This window comes from Ischnura elegans, chromosome 1 (genome assembly GCF_921293095.1).
Source record: "Ischnura elegans chromosome 1, ioIscEleg1.1, whole genome shotgun sequence".
Lineage (NCBI taxonomy): Eukaryota > Metazoa > Arthropoda > Insecta > Odonata > Coenagrionidae > Ischnura > Ischnura elegans.
Genome location: NC_060246.1, coordinates 110,337,818 through 110,359,489, shown reverse-complemented (window position 1 = coordinate 110,359,489; position 21,672 = coordinate 110,337,818). Strand labels below are relative to the sequence as shown.

General features: G+C 39.0%; 1 non-coding gene across 1 annotated transcript; it reads left to right on the top strand.

The window, feature by feature from the left end:
* The first annotated feature begins 970 nt into the window (after nt 1-970).
* Trnaa-ggc lies at nt 971-1,043 on the top strand. The gene has a single exon. It is a non-coding gene; the product is annotated as a tRNA-Ala (tRNA).
* The last annotated feature ends 20,629 nt before the right edge of the window (nt 1,044-21,672 follow it).

Below are 21,672 nucleotides of genomic sequence, written 5' to 3'. Positions count from 1 at the left end.
CCGTCTATCGGGTGGATGAGCGGAAAGCGGAATGCCGAGGGCATATTATGTGCAAGTGAACAGGGAGTCCTCTTCATACATTCTAGGATTTGACCGCCAATGCCAAGGTGAGTGGCGGGAAAAGGTGCTCTCTGGCTCTGTTAGGGGGTTGGAGGGAATTAAAGTAAATTCGTCCACGGATGAGTAGCACTCGCAAGCAGGGGCGGATGAGTGAGTTGAGTTCCAAGGGTTGCTTTGGTTGGTACAAATAAAATGATATTTGATAATCCTTAGCGAAAAACTTGTTTCACCTTCCGTTCACGACCTATTCTTAAACTTGCATGGAACTTAAAAAAGCGTTTTTCATAATGTGTCACATTAACAAAAGATTTCAATATCACACACATTTTATTATATTACACATGCTTTCAACGATCTAAATAATTCAACGCGTAGTGTTACAGCGCATGGCTATTAATATTTGAAGGATTAGTAGACAAATTGAAATTGGTGTTAGAACACAGCAAATCTCAAACTTCATTGCTAAAAAAGGTGTGGAAGGAACACGTGCTATTAAGGGCAGGGAAAAGATCAAGAATAATGTGTTGGTGGGGAGGTTTCGTCACGATAGCGATTCTATCCTCAGATCTAAGGGAACAAGGGAATTAAATAATATGATGGGTGTGGGGTGATGAAGTTGCCGAATGACATATCGATATCTCCACTGCAAAAACACTCAACAATCGGCCACCGAATCAAGTCCGCTCATCTGGTAGCCCAACAATACGAATCCGCTCAGCTGGCAGTGTCCGGAGCATAAACGCTCATCTCCTATTCTCCAAGCTTGGAGGTGAGCGTTTATAAGAGTTTTTCAACCCGACATTAGTTTATTGTTAGTAAGCACGACCCTCGCCATATGTGCCACAGAGTGGACTTGTGACGTCAACATCTTGTTCGGTAAAACCCATCCCGAAGTTCGCTCTGGAAAAATGGCTTGGTGGTGGAACTGGTTAACACGCCTGACCGGCAATCGGGAGATCCGGGTTCGAATCCCGGCTAAGTCAAATATTTATTCATGGCGAACATTCCTTTGGTGTATTTAACTTAGTGTGCATAACTTAAAGGCGTACAAAATAACTCATTCTATTCAGTGATTTTGTTTATTCTATCAGACGCAAACCAAGTACGATATGGAAAAAAAATCGTACAAAGATAGTTAACACTTTGCGTGCCATGGACGTAATATTACGTCCTGCCAATCCTTCTGAGGATTGCCATGGTCGTAATATTACGTCTTTCCATTTAATTGGCCTTGTATGCGTGAAGCCGTAATATTTCGCCCGTGGTTCTTTTCCAGTTTAATGCTTAGGGGTTCTGTTTTTCAAAAATCAACTGCTCGATGGAAAAAGAGTTCAATTTATGCCTTGAGGACGAAAAGTCCTCTGCAGCTACCGGCATCCTCGTCTTAGGCCACTTAGTGTGAAAATTCTTTGGGCCAATGGACCGTTCGTTGAGGGTGCATTGACCCTTTTTGTCATCCAGGATTTATAATGCTTTGCTTGGAACAATGCTTTTTTATGATTTCCATGCTTTAAATAGTTCAAATTGAGCGTATTAAAAAAAATTATTATGCATGCTATGGCGGTACATCATATGTTGCAACCTTTTTATTTTTCAAAAACAGTAGGTTTTCATTGTTAAATTATATATTTAAAAATTAGCAATAAATGTTATTCAACTAATTCATAAAGAAGAGCAAAGTCCATTTTTATTGAAATGAACATCGATATAATTTTGATGCTAATGTTTAAAAAATGTACGAATATAGTAAAAATTGGCTGGATTTTTCAGTAGGGCTTTAAATTTAGCAGCCGGCACTCAAAGTGTTAAAGCTTTAAATATACATTAAAAACTGGAACTACTCCTCATCATTTTGATAGTATCATTATTTACAGGATAATTCAAACGGACGTCGAATACATTCATTTATCACTCGAACTCTGAGAAGCCCACTTAAAGTGTCCGTTTGTTTTGGAGCAGCGCATTGATATCTCGCATTGAAAAGCATAAAGAGAAAAGGCTTATTCGACACAATGCATCTAAGACCTTTTTATCGGGAAAAGTTGCAACAAAAGGTTAAGAAGAGTAATAAATGAAATTTTTATGTGATTTTGAGCAGAGAGGTCTTAGTATAAAATGGTGGACCACCCTCTTCCTCCATTTCCCTCCATTGGGCTCTTTTATTTCCCATCTTCAACGCATACTCTATCTCTCTCATAAATAAGATATGCTTTACTCAAGTGCCTCTTAAATCATTCGCACGTCTTGCGCAAATCCTCATCGAAAAGCGATATCCATACCAGAATCCCCCAAAACCACCTCTTTCCCCTTACAGCTTCAATATTCCTCATGAGTGCCTCCCGTGCAAACTCAGTGCTGCCCATCTTCCACAAGCAATACTTTCCCGTCTAACCCTCTCAAAAATCTTTAGGCAATGATTTTTATGATGGGAATTCCCTTTTCAATATTCTTGTAATGCCGCGATCAGCTCCTTTCAAGGAGCAATCCTGATATTTTTTTGTATTATTCTCAATATCGATGTCATGACTACCATTCTCTTTTTCTCCCCAATCTTTACCTTTTCATATTTTCAGGGGGATGACTCACTGGGCATTGTGCTTTCCCTTTCGTCATCGCGCGATTTTCATTTCAATGGAATAAGAAGTTGGTTGTGTGCCCTTTTTAGTGGCATTTAGTCCTCAGATCCAACTCATTTCTTTCATTGCCCTTCCCCGACGAGTCTGATCCTTCAATTGTGCGATCCTTAGTCTTTCTTCGTGAATGAGAAAAGACGTCTTTTTCCGTCTTGCTCAGCGGATTTTTGGCTTGAGGAGTTCATTGTGGTAGGTGGCACGATGGACTCGGAATAATTTGTGTGGCATTAAACTGGCCTACTATTTTTTTCCGTTCTCTATCTTCTTGCGGGGTGCAATGAATTGTGGGCGGCGTCTCGCGACCGCAGCTTGACACGTCTTATGAATTTGTCGGGACATGCGATGCACGCGTCGAATCACCACGTTGTCCGACTGACGTTGTGGGCGGCACGATCTTATTAAAACAAGTGCATGGTTCCTCACAACTCACAGCGATGGAGTCAAGTAGATGAGATACTGAGTCGTAGGCGGACGATGTGAAGATCTATAGCTCATGCTCCTCTGGGAATATCACTAGTTCATTCCAGTCAATCTCATTCGTTTGGAATAACTGATGTGCAGAAAGTAGCTATACTACCAATTATACCAACTGATGGAGGCAACATTTTTTATTTCTGGAATAAGTTACTAGTCACGCAATTTCCGCATGATTACCTTTAAAACGTCGTAATATCAGTTACTAAAGAGTCCTTTTTCGTTAAAAAAAAATTAAAAATGAAGTACCGACTGTTCAAGCAATATATATTTGGAGCATGAGATACTAACTACCATTAAGGTAGAAGTGGCTTTCCTAAACGTTGAGTTTCCTAAACTCATGAGTATCTAGGTGGTCATGGCTTACCCTGGTCATTCAAGTGTTAAGTTATCTAATAAAAAGTAACCTAAAATAATGCTTGAATGATTATCTTTATCCGAGATTAATAGTGCTTCAGGGAATGTTTGATAATATAATGTCAATGAATCGGTTTTGGGATGCGATACCTGTCAATGTATTTGATAAAGTACCACGAGATGGAGTAAATGCTAAATTACTTGGTGATGATTGAAAGAACTATTTGACTAGCACTGTCATAAAAATAGCTTGCAAAGTTCCACGTAAAATTTAATTCTTCTGTGGAAAATATCTGTAACTTGTCGCCTTCATCAAGATTTTATACCTATACTAGAAATCCACATTATTTCCTGAAAACTGGATCATTTTAATAGATTTTTTGAAGATATAAATAAGTAGTTATTATAATGATTAAACAATCGCGAAATGGAGAATGTAAAAAAACAGAACAAACTTTAACAAATCGTACTATATATTTTGTTATATTATTTCCATATTGGTATTCCGAATGGCTCGCATAGAAATATTGAAGTAATATTATATTAGACAGGAGCTGAATAAAATGCGTGAATTTATGTCCTTCTCCGCGGAAATATGGGAATAATATCATTTTTGATCTTATAATGCCAGCATAAAATTTAGCAATTGACTTTAGGGAGTAAAGTCAAGTTATACACGTCTTCATTTAGATTGCGAGGCCCATCCACCAAGTCTTTCACCTTTTCTCATTATGCAAGGAAAGAATTTTATTGAGGAAAACTTTTTTATTATACATACATTTTAAACTATAACCCTAAAACTCCTTACAACCCAAAAGTTGCCCCGAGTGACCAACACCTTTTTTTTTCTTTTAAAAAACTCCCTGGGGGACCGAGATTCAAGTAAGTCTAGGGAAGGCAAGACGCAGTCGACAGTTGGCTGCGAGACGCGGTGGGAGAGTGGTACGGCGCCGGTATTAAAAAGCTGGTTAAAAGGATGCAAAACGTAATTGATCATCAAGGCGTCTATGTATAAAATAAGAAAAATGCTTAGCCTTTACAATGATATACGGAAAGTTGATATTAAATTTATTTTCCAGTTTAAAAAAATTAGGAGACCTTACTTTTCAATACCCCTCGTTTCAGTTATTTTCTCATTATTAAAGATAATAACCAACTTAAAACTTGGGTTCATGAGCTCACTTTCCCCGATCAAGGATTATATTTTGCTTCCTATTTAGAATAGATTGGAGGCATGCCATGAGAATTATGTGCGGAATCTTAGAATTCTATAGAAAATAGTCATATCGTCCCCGGAGCATAAATGATTCGGCTTCTCACCCTTCCTCCCTCTCACCCCCGACCCTTGCTTGGCCCACGGAGGGCAAATAGGAAATGTTGGCTACAACACTGACTGTGTGAGAGAGGTTTGCAGAGTACTTTTCGACTGGAAAAGGAAGTTTGGGTCCACAGCAATCGGGGCTGCGAGGGAGGGAACATAAAGTGTCTGAGTGTGGGGAAATGGCGATCGGTAGGGAGGGAAACAGATAGAGAGCTAGCATCCCTTCGAGGAGGATCGTCTGGAAAGGCTACGTGCTTGCGTGAAGAAGGCGTGGAAGATGAGATATATATGTATATATCAACTACGGGAACTGCAAATGCCCCCCAGTGACTACTGAACCATTCTTAAGAAAATGCTGCAAACGCATAACTTTACTAGGTTTATGATGGTGCGTTCATGAAATAGACACCTCTGAATGGAAAATGCTTGCCACAACCTTTATATTTGGTGTCCAAACCTTTATTTCTGGATAGATTTTGACTTCAACATCCTATGAGGTGGGAATCCATAACTAGTGATAGCCTCATAGTTCTTTCAAACATCGCCTAGATTATTACACATATTTTATCTCGTGGTACCTTATCTGAAGCATTGTGATCTATCACATCCCAGAACTATAATATAGACATAATATCATCAAGTATTTGCTCTATCACTATAATTATCGGATAAATATTTTTGATCGAGCATCATTTTAGATTATATTGTTCTATATACCAAGGTTGGTATGGTAGAGCTATTCCATCATGTACTGTTGAACTTATTTCTATGCCAAGTCGTCAATTGAAAATGATTAAGTGTATCAAAACTTGTCCTCTTATTGGATTTCTTTTGAAATTTGGAAAGTCACAATCTACCTATTTATTGATCCAGACATTAAGAGGAAGAGGGAGTATCCCTTCGTTGACGATCGTCTGAGAAATTTGTGTGCTCGCGCGGCAGGGAGATAGGGAGAAGAGGTCAAAGTGGCGGAGGGAGAGGATGGCTCTCTTTCATTGAAGGATCGCCGCAGGGTTAGAGGGTGCTTTAAGGGACCTGAAGAGGAAGTCAGGCGGGTGAGAGAAGAGGGAGCTGGGGTTGGAAAGTTTAACGGCCGACATTGCGGCGGCGAGAGGCCATGGAGGCATAATAAAATGTTGTGCTGTGCTGTCTGCCATTTTTAGAGTAGAGGGGACGGTGTGTGGCGCGGGAGAATCTTCTCTTTTGGGATGAAGAGGATAATGGGAGGGTCCTTATAGAAGAATGGAACGAATATCGTCTGGAGGAGAGTGGGACGGGGGGATGAGTGAGAATTGGTCCGCACTCCCATTGCTTCTTCATACCTCGCCTAATGATTGAAAGCAGACAATGGAATAAGGAAGGAGTTGTGTACGTTAGAGGAGGATTTGGAAGTTTTTAAGAATAGAATCGATTTTCCTTCAGCTCAGTCGAATAGTTAAAAGGAAAGCAAATAATATAGTAACACCTCGTTGTTGAGGGTAAATAAGTTAAACTATTTTGGATCATTCCTTTAAAATGGCATACGGCATCAAAAATCGGAAACATATATTTAAGTGTGCCTATCTGCTTACTCCACTGACTATTACAGGTGTGACTAATGGTTTTTTAAACGTAATTTGACGACTTTCATTAGGAATCACTGGTAAAGGATATATTTTGCCAATTTTTAATTCACTTATAATAGCTCTTTTCCTTCCAATACTGTTTCACAATTCGATGCTACTGAAAAAATAGCGTGCAAATTATAAGATTTGCGATCTTTCATATGACTAAGGGGTATTACAATGTCAATACAATAAAAATTTAAATCCATATTTTGTTCATAAAGGAACTTTATTTAGCTTTCAGATGAAAGCAGGTGTAAAAACAAAAGATTAAGTCATAAAAAATCTTATTGCACTTATGCTTCAAGATCGTACTTAACTGGAGGTACCTATACATTGCCATTCCATATTTTATATTATATTTCATTTTAAGATGAACGTAATTTTTAAATTAAAAAAGTTTTAACTAAATTAAAGTTATAAAAAATGTATATTATAATTATTATAATAATTATTGATAACATATACTCTGAGTGGCTGGTTTCTTGAAAGATTTATCCATACCATCCTTAAATTGTGCTCTCTGTCGTAATCAATATTATGTATATTTATATTTGAGCAATAATGGCCATGATATGAACGCCGGGTAAGCTTCCACTTTTCTATACATCGTAAAATAGTGGAAGAAAACTCTAAAAAGTGTTAAAAATCAGTGAAAAATGGCGTCATGACATTTAAAAGAGAATTATATTTTACCACCTCGTCAGGTGTAGTCCTCAAATTTCCAAAGGGGAGATCGACGCGTCGGTAGTTTAACTCACTAAAGCATTCCACCTGAAATCGGGGATCAGCGTTCGAATTCCTGTAAAGGCGAATCATTTATTTTCTGTGGATTTTTCACACAAATTGTGCATTGCGGGTGTCTCCGTGAACCTATGACAGTTGCAAGTCCCGGTATACTTTTATTTTATTTTACTCTTTAAATCAATATTTTCCGGTACATATACGGGTGAGTCACAACCGTCATCCCAATGTAGGGGGCTGTGTTTTGCAAGTTTATGTTTTGTGCTCTTTGAACTATTTCCAATTTATCAATCTCTTGAATTCCAGCGGAAATTCAAGTGGCTGCGACGTCAAAGGTGTTTCTCAAATGAAAAAATAGGGTTCATATGAGCGTTAATCTCGCAATTAGTGTTTCAGCCACTCTGAATGTGAATTTATTGGCTATTCTGTGCCAATATTCCAGCTCATCAAAGCGATCAGTACCTTAATTTTTCAAATAAAAACATTGATAATGTGAAGAGTTTTTCATCAAATATTAAGAGAATCGCATGACATTAAGACACGCACGCTTTCGGCCCCTTGCCTCGTTCACTTACACCCCACTCTTGTCTCATCCCTAAGCGTGGCTGAGGAGATAAGCCACTGGAAAGTTTGCGTTCCCAGGGGCGGCGTCGCATGGTCATGATTGTAGGGATATTGGTGATCGCGCCACTGATTACACGGCTAATTAAGTTCTGTCGAGGAAAATTGGAAGGAGTAAATGGAGTGAAAATGGGAAGGTGTAAGCACGGCACTTGAGGATAATTGGTTAGATTGATGGCGTATCTTGAGGAGAGATGTGAGATTATGTGGTGAGCCATTAACGAGGCATTGACGGAAGAAGGTATGATAGGGGCCTATTTTTGGGGTTACTTCAGTACAGTAATTGGACATTGAAATCGCTCTCGCCAGTAGATACATTCAGGTGAAAAGTCAATGCCCACAGGTATTGAACTATAAAAAATCTAGTGCCTTTTGTAGAGCAGCAGATGAAGGCTTTGTTTGACATTCCCTTATACCTATCGGGGAAATTATTCTCTGACCTATTACAAGATAGCTCTCTTGATTCACGTAGGTTAATGAATAATTTGACCTTCGATAAAAGCCAATTTCCTTGTAGACCTCAGGACGAGTGAACTTTCTTGCGTCCATTTTACTAGTTGAAGCAACAATGGTATTTCAAAAGATTAGTTAAAGATAGATTCAGAGGAGTGAGGAGGATCAACGATGAGGGGATAGTATAACCTCATGTCGTCAAAATCGTATTGGTATTTGCAATGGTAGTTGCAAAAGCAACAATGGTATTTCAAAAGATTAGTTAAAGATAGATTCAGAGGAGTAAGGAGGATCAACGATGAGGGGATAGTATAACCTTATGTCGTCAAAATCGTATTGTGGCACTTGTTATCAGAGTTAAAGCCATTAAGTTATCGCTTTCCTCTTTTAATTTTAAAGAGGTTCAATATGAGGTATTAGAACGAATAAAGTACTAAGGGTGGAAAAATAATTTGTCCATTACCGTCAATAAGTCAAGTGAAAATGCGTGGCGTGGTTTAATGCTTTATCAATTCAAAACTTGTTGTGTTGCCGAAACAAAAAGAAATGAGAAAAACGCGAGAGCAATGATGATTAGGAACCACACGCACTCACCTGTCACATTCATTTTCAGCGCCTGTGGAGAGCGCTTAGCATTTTATTTGGAAAATTATGCGCCGAAGCCGTATTTCATGGCTGCAGAATGTGCTGGCGAGAGCACAAGCACTTCCACACGCACGCACCGACCCAAGAGAGCATAAAAAAAGTGCACCAACGGGTGATCACGTACCAGAGATATGAATAAAAGGGGAAGAATCGTAATAATATTTCCCAACTGGAATCAATTAGGGAGCGTTATCACGTTTTGGCTGTAGAAACAATCTGTGGAAGAAAAAAATACTGGCTATCAAAATGATTAGAGATGCGATAAATTTGAAAAACTTTATACTGAGCGAAACCATCCCGTTATGAAATAATTGACAATCATTCAGCCATCTACTGATTAAACCATGTGTTCTCATGCTAACATTCTTCACACGAAGGAAAACATTCAACTGCTTCTGTAGTGAATAATTTTTAAATTGTGTACTATTCCTTAATTATTTCCTATCAGCTCATGTTCATAATCTTTGTTAGCTTAGTTTTTTTCTAATGAGCGTCTGCTGATGTTTCTTAACCAGTATGACTCCCGTCTCCAACCTGGCTTCGATCATCCCCCTCACGAACAACATAAGCTAGACTGATGGTATCCTCCCAGACCACGAAGCCAATACTCCCAGACCAATAGTAACTCTCCCCCGCACACAACCTCCCAGCCCCTTCATCAGCTCCTCCTCGTCCCGGCAATGCCGAGCACATTTTCCGTCTTGTCTCTTACGTCGTCTCCCTTGGTCCCATAAACCTCTCTCCCCTCTTCCAGAGATGTTTCTAAACAAGAACTTCCACCCACCCAACCCTACCATTAACACCAACCCCCTGAGCGTGTCTCTCTCCTCCCTTTAATTGTTATCCTTCCCTCTCCTCTTCCCTGCGAACGCTCGAATTTCCCGCCGATATCTCCGTCTTGTTTACGCTCTCGCATACAGGCGGGTGGTGGTCCGGGTTTATCCGTGGACGATTTATCCTTTCATTATTTATCCTTCAACTCTCTCCTGTCTCTTCGCTGCTTCTCTATATCCCCTTATCCCTTTATTTTTTTCCCTTGCTCTTCCTTCCAACCCAGCTAAGTCCACGACCCTTACTCCTTATTCACTGGTCCAATCCTCCTCTTTCAGACTAGGGTTTAGCTTTTTAACTGTCGTTAAAAAAATTCAAGGAGGAAAAATAAAGAAATGACAGAAATCCTTACTTCCTTCCTTCTTTCCACACTCTCCTGTCTCTTTGGTGCTACTTTATACCTCCTTTCCCTTTGCCTTCATTTCTTACTCTTCTCTTCATTCGGTGTCCGTCGCAGCTTAGACCACGACCCTAACATTTTATTACTTGTTCCGATCCCTCTTTTCCTGATTACGAAAAAGATTTTTTTATAGCCATTTCACAAGAATTAAAGACAGAAATAAATAAAAAGGTGAGGAGAGGAATAAATAAAAGAGAAGGAAGATAGTACTTGTGTAGCATTCTTTACTTAATTTCACCGAACATTAGGTAATCCATTCGCCATCCTTCTCCCTTGCTTATGTGAAAGTGTAGAAAAAAATACGAGTATTAGCAATTTTTTAAGGGGAAAATCTTGAGCCCAGAATTCAAGCTGAAATGCACACCTAGAGCTCTAATTGGAAGTTTTCAGTGTTCTGGATGATATGACTGGATTAATTACCTTTCAGAGAAAATGGTGGTATTTAGCATAAAATTCTTCTGTGATTTAGTGGCCTGTTGATCGATGCCAATATGATTCCTCTTCATTGAGTCTCCCTAACAGCTTTTTCCACTATCCTAACTTTTTATCACTTATACCAATTCCCCTCTTTCGGATTATGGTATATAATAGCCATTTAACGAGATTTAAGGAGGATAGATAAAGAAACGGTGAGGAGAGAAATAAAGGAAAGAGAAAGAAGACAGTGATTTGTGATTCATTCTTTACCTTATCTTCAAAGGAATCTAATTTCCTTCCTTTCCCATCCCTTAGCCCGGGAGAGCGTAAAGAATTTACGCCCTTTAAAAGAATCCTTCAAAGTTAGGAATCTTGAGCCAAGAACTCAGGGCAAGCGTGAAACGGGAGCTATGCGTGAATTTGCTGAAAACTGAAAGTGCCCAGGGCGAAATCACTAAATTAAAATAGCTATTAATCCCCTTCATAAGAGAGTGGTATCATTAATTTGGAAATTTTTTTTTGTAATTGCATGATAAAGTAATCGGTTCAACTTTAACGTGGACTGAGATGATGTAACTACTACGCTAGTCTGGGCAACATTATATACGGTGTAGTTTGACTTTCATCAAAGAAATGCTTGTTCAATTTGCTTATTAATATAATATGTTCGTTTTAATAAGAAAAAAAGCAAATTAATATGAGCGCTACTGAATCACTTTTGGTGATGCATAAAATAGGATTTTTAGATTGAAAGGGAGTAGGCCTTACAGTAAACGGAAGAAGGCAGTGCTGGACGGAAAGGGAGGCACCTAGATCACTTCTTTTAGTACTCCATGGAAATCTACCTAAATCGGTAGAATGTTATAGCAATAACCTCTAGCTTTGCATCTTCCGAAAATTAAGCCACTCCTTTGTCTTCAACGCGTCAGTCAGTCGCGTCACATTTTGGAACTCTATTAGTCGCGCGGCGTCTCACGGACACCATCTTGGAATGGTTAAACAAAATGAATGTAAGTAGAAATAAGTGTTTTAACTAGAATAAATCATTCATTAAATACTCAATTTCACGAATAGACAACAGATTTATGCATAAAAATGATTGAAATATTTTAATTAATTAAAGACTGAATACTACTTATTCTGACGTTTCTTACAGTCCTTCTATCATTGAAATTATATCAACATGTGGACGGCAAATGAAAACATTTTTTCTACAGTTTCACAGTACGGATGTTGATAATAAACAAACAAATAATTTTGACTACAGGGGGAATTATTGCTTTTGGAGACATTTTACATTGATAGCGCGTTCAGTTGAACTTGAGCGAAAATATCTCCTACCCTATAGGAAAGTTATTATTCAATGCAACCACAAAATTGTAATGTTTATTGATTACGTTTAATATTATGCATATCTATCAATGTAATAAGCCACCATAAACGTTTGTAGCAGAGGGGAAAGCGGTGTATCATACTCAAAAGTTCACTCAAATTACGTGAAAACCATAGTAAATATTTTGCAATAATAGTTTGTTAAATTAAATAGGTATTTTATTGGTAACAATAAAAATTCGTAGCAGCAAGACGCATTTCCAAAATTTATTCCTATGAATAGTTTTTAGTTTAAATTATAAACGTATTTAAAAACTTTGCAATGAATATCACCAAGCTATTAGCATGCAACCTTTTGTAACTCAAGTTGTGGTGTGGCGTTTACCAGGATCCAAAAACAATAAAATATCAAATTTTATTCCATAAATGTGAAAAAATATATAATCATGTTGGTGACTATTTCAGAGTCATAAAATAACAAGACACAAGGAATATGAGTTTCCTAACTATGAAAATACGATGTGCGCAAAGAAAAGACAATGGCCTGGTGTCTGGTAGACGACCAACGGAAGGATAATTGAGCTGTGAACAACGCTAAGTTAAAAAACCGTAGATCGGATCAATTAACTTCTTTTTTTAGCATTTAGACGATGGCGGCAATTTATCAACCAAAAATAGCGACGCAAGGTAATTTAGACTGGGCTTTGCTGTCTTTCAAGCATGAGAATGCGAGAGAGCCAAAGCAAATGTTTGAGGAATGGTGACCAGTCAAAGCATTCGCGAGACGTCAGTCTCTCTGAGCCGTGAGTCAAATACTATGTCTATGCGTCGTCATTCTTGGCCAATACCTCGGGGCCGCCCAAGTGTTTCCGGCAGCTCCCATCGGGCATCGTCGGATGCCTTCGTCAAGGCGAGACTCACCTATGGAGTGCAATTTCCGCATCCTCAGTCATCCTCTCCACTTTTTTCCGCGATGTCCTCAAACGAAGATGGCTGTGGGAAAGTACAGGATGTTGAATTAGGTGATAACCAACCGCATAAATTAATAATGATACGATTGTGATTCCAAATTTATAGATATTTACAGCCATTAAAAATTTTTATGCCGAATTACGCTGGGAATAAATACGTATTGTAAAAGGAAAAAAATAGCTCCAAGTATATAGAAAGTTGAATACTCCTCGGTGTATTCAATTTCCGATTTTTTACAACATTTTGTGACCATTGCCATATACATTAAAGGCGTCATGAACATACCCATTGTAAAAGTTCATTTCAGACGCTTTACGTTACAACGTGGTTTTTAACTGCATTTTATTGATTTCGTGATGGAGGTTGCCATATTTTATGTAACCGATAAAGGCACTACTTAGCATATGAAAATATTATGTAAACGAAATAATGCCATTTGCATTCAGCATTAGCAAATTTGCGTAAAAATTGCACTGTGTGATAGCGGTTAACATGTGATAATGCCAAAACGATTCGAAAGCTAATATTTAAAAACAGAATTTTTTAGAGCTTTTAATACATGAAGCCTAATATATTAGAATGCTCTATATAAGATAGCTAGCAAATGTAATTGATAAAAGATTAACGCGAATTCCTTTTGTATGATGCTCATAGCAGGGTATTTCTTAGAATTTCAATGGGTACACTCTTGAAAACCTCGAGTAAAATAAAAATAGTTCTAAGTTAGCTGAATTTCATAAGTTATTGGCGATAGAAAGTACACCTTACCCATTCAAGGAAGAGCGTATTCTCGAGTTAACCTAGAGACCCTGGAGAAACTGATTATTACAGCAAACATGGGTTATGCTTTTTAAACGCAATAATAGGAAGTAAAATTATTGCATTGACAAACAAAGCGAGGTAAAGATAATTACCTTTCCATTTAATTTCAGCGTTTTGTATATCACATATGCCTAAAAAAACAAAGATCTTATGCCTCACAATATGAGGGCATAGCAAATATTAGCTTACACCATCAATAATAGCTTCCTTGGAAAAATAAATAAAATTCATTGAATATGCCTGAAAATATCTTTATCCAAATATCCTGCCCACCCCTACTGCTCCTCTACTAAAATTAGTTGAAACTCTAAGTGCTGTGGCTAAAATCGAGAGGAGAGAAGTCCGATTTATTTTGCGCGCCACGGACACAAAAATCTTCCAGCATTCAACCCCAAACATGCCTCTTTTCCATCCCTTCCACAACCACATGACTTCAATCCGACTTCCTCTCTCCCTGTTGCTAACATTAAAACCTCCTTCACTCCCACGCATGTCCACACACGAGGCAAGTCATCCCTTCGGGGGTTCACCTCCCCCACCCACACGAGGATTTGGAACGGACACTGTTGGTGGCATGGCAAAGTAATGCAACGGAGCAATCAGGGATTTCATGGAGGACGGGGTTGTAAGTGTACGTTTGTGAAGTGATGGCAGATATTGGGGCGGCAGAGGGTTGAAAGAGACAGAGAGATGGAAAGAGAGAGAGAGAGTAGCGAGCGAGCGAAAGAGAGGACAATGCAAGAAGTGTTGGTGGGGAGTGGACAGAGGGTGAGTTGCGATGGAAGGGCGGATGGGGTGAAGAGGAAACCGAAGAGATTGTGGAGGGAAAAAGAAGAACCGATGCATTATGGGTTCGGAGATGGGGGTTGAAGGCAGGTCGAAAGAGGAATGAGGGAGGGGACGACTTTTCCACCTCTTTGCAATGCAGTGGGTTCCAATTCCGTAGGTGGATGTGCGCATGAGGTAGGTATCGTGGAATTTCCGGGAGGGTTCGTCGCCCGCGGAAGATTGATAAATTTAAAAGTCTGCGTACGCCTTCTCTCCCTCCATCTGCTCCATTTCTTTTACACCATTTTAAAACCCGGGAGCAAGAAATAATATCTCCCGTATCTTTTTCGAATGGTTTGAAGTTTTGAATCTGGAGGGTACCCGGGGGCAAAGTAATTTATTGCTATCACAGAGACGAAATAAATGGATTCAAAGTCTTTGACACCTCTATGAAAAAGATGAAAGCAGCTTACGGGAGAATAACGGATTCTGCTTTGTTATTTGGGAAAAAGATGTATGTGATTAAAGTTCCGCTCATTTCCCGATGAATGTTTTTCATCACCAAGATTGAATAGGAACTGCGCTTCAATGCACACTGCTTAGCAGAGTGATTTTAGTGTGATCAATTGAGTAATTTATGCATAATTTAACTTTTACGAGAACACTGCAAATAATATATTTCAATGGTTCTCCATAATCATGCCGAAAATGTGTTCCGGTGCTGTTGTTGCGGGATCCTAAAGACACTTAAACATTGCAATCTTTGAATATTATTGATTAGGGTATTTTAGTAGAGGTTTGAAGGTGTCATTTAAGCTTTGCTTATTCCATAACCATTATTTGAGGCTCCATTGGCAATTTATATTCTAAAATGACGTTCAAAATCATTCAATATGACATTATTTTTGCTCCTATCTATTATTAAAAAATTGTAATTTTATTACAAATCTTGGCAAAATTTTATACATATTTTTAAATGAGGCTCATTGGAATAAAATTAAAACATTTTGATAAATACATGTACCTCACAAGAAAAGAGGCTTTCCTCATTCCTGTAACAGTGATTTTAATATCTGGATCTATGGAGCAAGAACTAAACTGAACTATTTTATGTTAGAGTGTGCAATTTCTCATATGATCAATGTTTATAGGTTACCATGTTACGGTATAATAATGTGAGTTGTTGATTGATTAAGTTCTTGTATCGGTTGTGTCAGTTTGACTTCTTCAAAAATAAAATAATAAGAATATTAACAAAATACAACATTTTACGCGGAGGTCATGTTAGTAAGAAAACACGTTTAGCATGCATTACGAATCAAAGATTTTCTACCTAGGAATAGAATACTATGTTGAGAAATAGAAAAAAAAATCTTTATTTTTGGAATGTACTTGCGAATTCTTAACTCAAATTTCGAATTGTTACCCAATTACTAAAAACAGGTCGTCTGGTTTGTAACAAATATCGAATAATTAATTTCGGTATTAAGACACCATGATAGAAAAATAGCAGTTTTTGTATTTTTACACTCATAATTCCGAGGATGGTTAAACCCAATTGAATATTTCAAAACATTCCTATATTACCCCTTATAGTGCCAGCGGGCCGATCCATCGGCCCCAGGGGTTTGTGCGAAGGCCAAGGGCCGATCTATCGGCCAGGTTTTTTTTACACTCACGCCTTTTCTTTACTGTGTTTCATGTAGCTTTGGTAACTTTTTTAAAATTTTAAATGCTTAACATACCCGTAAGTATTGGGAGGAAATAAAAAATAATAATTTCTGAAAATGCATATTAAGTATTCATGTAAATCTTCAAGCGCAAGCATACAAATTAGTCAAAAAAACCCTGGCATTCTTCAGCATACGGGGAAAAATAGGCTGGCACTAGAAAGGTTGCATCAGAAGCTCATTGCTTTATTATGGCTATTAAGTGGCGTGAGTACTTGGTCCCTTTCCTTACCTCTACGAGTGGTTTGAGTCAGGTAAGATTTGTGCGTAATAAAAATTGGTGAAGGGGCCACCTGCCACGGTAATTATCCATATCTTAGGATGAATTATATCCCTTTCGACCGTACATATCCTGGAAACGACTATTGTTTCCACCTCTCGTCGGGTCCCCAACTGGACTGGATCGGAAGAGAAGGGAAAAGGACCTCGGGAATTAGCCGACGAAGGAAATATTCAAATTCTCCCCAGACCCCGTCTCTCCCTCGTTGTTTAACATCCATGTCGACGGCCTGCTGTTGTTTCACCCCGTGGAGAGTTAGTCGGTTTCCTTCTCTCTTTGGTGGTTGGCTGGTTTGCTTTCTTTAGCAAGGAGGAAAGGGGAGAGAGGATAATTTCACGGCCAGGAGGGGTTAGGATGCTATGGAGCGGGCCCGAATTGCGGTAAGCCGTTTCCAACTTAACTACCGAATCTCTTTCGGACGATTCCTTCGAGGGGATTCGGAGAAAGCGAGTGAGACGTTGTAAATGAGTGGGCGGAGTGTGAAGAGGACGCCAGAGGAGGAGACGACGCCGAGGATATGGGAATAAAATTGGAGATAGGGCGAGGGAGACAAAATTGTATGTTTGACTCCGGATCACTCCGAATATTATGGCTTATGATTCTCCACTATGGAGATAAAAGTCCAAATAAATCACACATTTTCGTTTCTCTTGAAGACTTCTTAAGGTAACTTCCCGACTAACTGTATTGTCGTCCTCAGTTATTAAAACTCATGCCTAGAATGTCTGGCTTTACAAAGTATATAATTAATTATGTCAAAGAATTGGCTCCGAAGGAAAACACTAGTTTAAATACCACATGAAGTATAATGGAAGATGTAATAGTCAACATGGAGATAATTACATAAATCGAGATATTTTCATCGACCCAAATCAAAATAATGGAGTCAATAAACGCTAGGAATATGATTGATGGCACTGAAAATTGCCAAGAATGGCCATAAAATTAACCAAATGGAATATAATTTGTTTTTTGAGTCTCGTCGAGTTATTTTTAATATTTACCAGTTCTAAAATTGTCAACACAATCTCATAAGTAAGACGCACAGTTTTTGTTAAATGCAAGAATAATCAATTTCTGAAAGATGAAGACATCAATGTCAAAGAAAAAATGTTTATTTCTGACTTCTATAGAATTGAATTGAGGTAGGGCAGGGACTTCATCGCAGTTCAGGCAATCGAAGTTCTGAAACCGGCCAGGAGGAAGAGAAGGATATTCAGGGAGAGGGAAAGTGACGAATGAGCAAGAGAGAAAGAGAGAGAGATAGGAAGAGAAAATTGAGTGATGGGAATCGGGATGGAGACGTGTTGAAGGGAGGAGAGGGAGGGTTGTTGAGGTGGGTGAGGGATGATGGGGAGGGTTGCTGCTCAGTGCCGTTTTTGGCGGGAGGGGAAATTGGATTAAGCGGGAGATGGAGTTGGGATAAGAGGAGGGAGTGTGCAGTCAGGGGTGATAAGGACAGAGAGAGAGAGAGAGAGAGAGAGTTAAGGTAGGATGATGCGAAGAAACATTATTCCGGCGTAAGGATACATTCAGTGGAATGCGGAAACTTAGAAACAGACACTGTTTCCGCGTGATCACATATTTGCTGGTCATCATGATTCGAAAGTTTGAAATGCATCCTAGGGCTGACAGCTTGCCGTCCATAAACAAAAGAAAAATTGGTGGTAAAACCGAAGCTGCTACGGAAGTTCGATAGAAGCTGTTACTTTCTATATCATGCAATTCTCTAAAGAACTACGTGCCTGTTTCGTCAGGTGCCCCTTCGCGTTGATGTTAGGGGTATTCGATATGTTATTAATACGATAGATAAACAGAGTTAAAACTATTTGTACAGTGCAGATTTTCATTTAAATTTAATTCTCTTTGATTTTTGACATTTGCTTCTTCTTCAATTTCTGCATGCACCTTGAGTAAATGTTATCAATCAAGGTTTCCAATTCATCTTCATACAGAACTTTAACTGGCACTAGAATAAATGCAAATATACATTAGAAAGTTAAAACTGAATAAAAAAATTCCATATTATGAAATGATATTTCAAGTAGATTGTTCTCTTCCAATTTGAAGCCTTTTAATGCAAATTTAAAAAATATCATTTACTGTTGCGGTGGCAAAGAAAGTAATTCATTATTAAAGAACAGGGGATAACGATAGCCTGAAAATTAAAAATATATCGTATCCCACTTGTGTCTTATAAGTAAGAGAAACTGATGCACAATCATGAATAATATTCCCTTAGGTCATTGAGTTGGTAAAACTATACTAAGGAGGTTATCTATCACCAGTTCAGGAATTATTCCGAATTATTAAGTGCTGCATTTGGCATCCACCGACACAAATAGATATTCCGGAGGAGCTGGCTGTCGGAGAAAGGGAGAGGAACGTTGTGAGGGAGAGATTTCTAAACGAACATTAAAAATGCAGCATTTCCTAGATCACAATTTGAAATATTTATTTATAATTAATTATATTTTGCGTAATTACAATGCTTTGGTGATATAACTTAGGACCCTTTTCTGCCGATACATTATATTTTTCATCGAAGACGGACAGCATATTCCGTCTCCTGTGCTTTGAGGTGACGACTGTTTTAAAAATTCCGTTGCATCAAAATATTCTCTCCGAAACTATGTGATCATGATAACAATTTATAATTCTTTTCCTCGATTAATCTCAATTGTTTGTGTTAGAACAAATTTTCATTTTTGTCTCAAATTATTTTCATAAATTTGCCGTTGGCGGAAGCCTTCACATGAGCATCTTCAACCCTTTTTGTTTCACGATGCAAGGAAAATGCAGGAGAGAGAATTATGATAAGAGTAGTATGAGTTTATTCGTAGTATTTCCCAGAAAATGAACAAGGAGAATCTTTCAAGTGACGTGAAAAGGTGAGCAGAGGGCTAACTGCGAAAAGTGCCATGTTTTTCCTTTGACCCACCAAACGTGCGATGAGCGTCACACGAAAAATGTATACGAAGGGAGTCGTGTGCGCATGAGTCGGACTCTCACCCAACACGACTCGGACACGCACAGTGTGCGCGGAGGGATTCGTGTGCGGAGGGAGTCGCGACTCACCAAATAAGACTCGATCTCGCCTCACAGCTCAATCTGCTGAGTCGCACATTTGAACTGACACACTCGCAGAGTGCGCATCACTAAGTGCGTGGCTACATGGAGAGACTTCGTTGCAGGGATTGCTGCAGACAAGGAAACAGAGAATTGTAGACGAAGGAAGAGGGGATATGAGTGGATTACTCTGGAAGTTAGAGTGAGGGGAGAGAGGCTCGGATTTAAGGGACCGAGGAATTGTGGACGTGAAAGAGGTGCGTCAGTTACGGCACTGCCTATTTCGAAGCATAGCTGTAGACGCTACCAGAGTTGCCACCGCAGTTGCTCGGTTCCTAGTTCTAGACAGCATTTCTCTCTTTCATGTTGTCGGGTTGTTCGCCGTGGCGGTGGCGTAATTAGGAAAATGCTTTTGGGGGGAAGGAATAGCCTGTGGCCTGGGGTTGGGATAGGGGGTCAACGGCAAATTTTAGAAAATTTGCATGCTTGGAAATATATTTGACATCATTTTGGCACTAAATATTGAACTTCAAGCAGATGAAGTTATAACATGTCAAAACTAGACAATATCTTTGAATACTTTTTTTTACTTCTCTGAGGCTTTGGGGGGATCTATCTCCTCACCATTCCCATAATTACACCACTGCGTCGCGGTATTTCTTCTCCCCGTTGTTTCGTTAAAATAGCCACTAAAATGGCGACGCGACGTAAAACAGTGTGCTTACTCTCAGGCCAAACTGGAATGACTAGTCTCTCCACCACTCTCTGCCACTCCCACTGCGTGTCTTTCGAGAAGAAACTGCACGAAAGGGTATGGAGACTGCATAGAGAGGTACTACACGCAAGGATGACAGTTATCGGAGTGAAGATTTGGATTGCATTCGTAAAGGGGAGGAAGCACATCAAGAACTGGGGAGCGAAAATATAGGACTATAGAGAGAAGATTACACAAATGTTGAGTGAGTTGTGTATAGATATGGGTTTGCGAGCGCAGAAGGGTGAAAATGAGGGATATTCCAGGATAGATGAAGCATGGGAAGAGGAGGCGAATGCAGAGGGTGGGGTGAGGAGGTGACGGCGGGCAAAGCGTTGGAGGAGAGAGGGGTGGGTTGGAGGGTAGGAAGTCCTCTATGTGTCTATGCCTTTGCCCACCGTTCCAAAGTTGTAGGAAAAGGAGGGGACGCGGGAAGTGGGATTGAGGGAGCTTAGAGGCGGAATACGGGAAAGAGAAAAACACCCATAAACGCCCGAGAATTGTTGAGCGGTGGTGCAAGTGTTATGAAGACGGCTAGAGTGGGATTTTGGTGAGGGCATGGAGGAGGGAAGGGGAGGGGTGAGTTGATGGAGGGGAGTTTTGACGTGGCGCGTAGCTGAGAGGAGGATGATCGGATTGGTGTTGGGTGTGTTTGGGGAAAGCAATGCGAGTGGAGGAGAAAATGAGAGAGAAACACTGCGGAGATGTGATGAATGTGTGGGTGGGAAGTGGATGGAATGAATGAAAAGGAGAATAGAGGAGTATATGAAAATCAACGTACAGCATAGCGATTTAAACTGGTATTCTTGATACACCGTGCCGTTTACTATATGTTGTTCATGAATGTGATGAATACATGATAGAGAAATTTCAGGGAGATATAATTACGATAGATATGCACGACGTCTGTGATTTTTATTTAGCATTATTAAATATAAAATATGGTACTGACATTGTGAAGGTCTTTACAATGAATGCGGGTTAAAAAAACTGTGGACCTAAACGCTGAAGATCGCAATTTTGATAATAATTTGATCCTCATCTTCAATTCTTCTCTTCTTTTACGTGACGTTTTATTTATTTCATAATAATAGGAATTCGAATCTCATTCAATGTTCAATCCTTATCATAGAAATTATATCTTTATCTTTAAATACATGGATTCTTACATATAATTCTGGAAATCAGTCAAATTGATATTTTAAATCTCTCTTAAATTTTATTTACTTCACTATGCGTATCATTGCATCTTTAGGGAATTGGATTTTAGTGAAGTAAAAATACATGTGATTGGTGTGAAAAATTAATGGCTGAATTAAAATATTAATGTGAGATAAAATAGTGATAATTAAAAAAAAAATTTGGAACTATTCCACCCGATCAAG